The sequence below is a fragment of the Larimichthys crocea genome, chromosome VI (genome assembly GCF_000972845.2).
Source record: "Larimichthys crocea isolate SSNF chromosome VI, L_crocea_2.0, whole genome shotgun sequence".
NCBI lineage: Eukaryota > Metazoa > Chordata > Actinopteri > Sciaenidae > Larimichthys > Larimichthys crocea.
The window spans coordinates 25,167,320-25,169,288 of NC_040016.1; positions in this window are offsets into that span (position 1 = coordinate 25,167,320).

The window sequence follows — 1,969 nt, forward strand, 5'->3', positions numbered from 1 at the left end:
GAGCCGGCGTCAAACATATTCACAGCTTCACATCTTCATCACCTGCTTCTGTGTCATTGCATAATTAATACAAACGAGGCAGCGTGAGAACACGTTGCTGTGGCCGGTGTGAACTCACCTCTTTGGTGAGATAGTACTGCAGCTCGGAGACGAACAGGATCAACATGATGACGCCGCTGATGATGGTCACTGCGGAGACACAGAAGAGTGGAGTGGTGTGTGTGTGTGTGTGTTAGTCATTAGTGTGTTTAACATCCTGGTCACACTGAATGAATCTGAAGCTCTGGAGTCAGAAAATCAAACTTCAAAGATGAATATTCACGATTATGATCATGTAGGACTGCAGTCCCCTGAAGACTCGCCTTTTATTAGGGAGTAAATTATTGTGTTGTAACACACACACACACACACACACACACACAACACACACAAGCTTCCTCTGCAGGTGTGTGTGTGTGTTTCTCTTTAACCTTCGTATTGTGTATTGTCCTTTCTGCTGCCTGCTGCTGTTTGACTGTTTTTACTTCTCTTTTGTCCTGTGTTGTGTGTGTGTGTGTGTGTGTGTGTGTGTGTGTGTGTGTGTGTGTGTGTGTGTGTGTGTGTGTGTGTGTGTGTGTGTTGTGTGTGTGTGTGTGTGTGTGTGTGTGTGTGTGTGTGTGTGTGTGTTGTTTTGTGTGTGTGTGTTGTGTGTGTGTGTGTGTGTGTGTGTCTTTGTGCTGTGCCTGTGAAACAATCGCCCTCTCTGGGATGAAGTTTAACTTTACTTTAAAAAAAAAAAAAGGTAACTTTGATTTTTCCAGATTTATCGATGGACGCGGTGAAAAACTCATCGATCATCGATCATATCGTATCGATCTCGACGTATCTCAGCGTCACAGAAGAAACATTCACATTGACAGAACTTTGACATCAGACGAGTTCAGCTCATCTATTAATCCACTAATCACTTATTCACGTGTTCTGTGTGCAAATTAAACACACCATATACGACATTACACACTTTAGTTCAGGGGTCTTCAAGGGGGCCCGTGACCCCTAGGGGGTCCACACAGGTATTGTAAAAGGGGTCCGCCAATTCCCATAATTTGTGAGGATAAAAAAAAAAACTAAATAGATGCTTTAATTAAAATAAAAAAACTGTGGACGGCACATCAGTCACAGGTACGAGGTGAAGTAAAGGTGAATACAGTAAATATGAAAGTTATATGAATGTGACACACAGTTTGTTGTGAATATAAAAACATCACAGCTGCATCAGTGGACTTTGATTCATCCACCAGATATTATGATGTGATTTACTCTTCATGATTTCTGACATCTCATTGTATCTGCATTGTAATTAACAGGTACACTATATATAATAAATAGTATATAATGTATATTTGTATATTTGTTATTAAACGCACAGTGGATGTTCAACCTGTCTGTGGACTCTCTGGCTTCACGTTGAAGCTGTGACTGTGTGTTTTTAATATTTCACTATTTAAAATGATTTAAAATGATTAAATGAGTGTGTTGCTTTGTTGTTAGCCGCGGCTCTCCACACACACACACACACACCTGTGTCCGATATGGAAGCCTCTCACCGGTCGCTCCGCCCCACGTCTTCACGCGGAAGTCCTCCAGGTTTTCGGGTACGCGTCGAACTGCTTCAGCTTGTTTAACGTGTCCATGTTTCAGGCGGAGACACCGAGACACCGAGACCCGAGACGCACCGGGAGACACCGAGACACCGACACACACCGACTGCTACCGACACACCGAGAAACACCACACACATCGGGGCTACGCTTTCACTTCCGGGACACGCACAACGACGGGGCACGGCTCGGCCACTCAGCGCCGGGCCGCGTAATTCTCTTTCTTTTTTTTTTTTCTTTTTTTTTTTGTTTTAAATAAAAATAAAGTTAAACAAAAAAAAAAAAACACACTTAACACCACTAGTACACAATACTGCTACTACTACTAC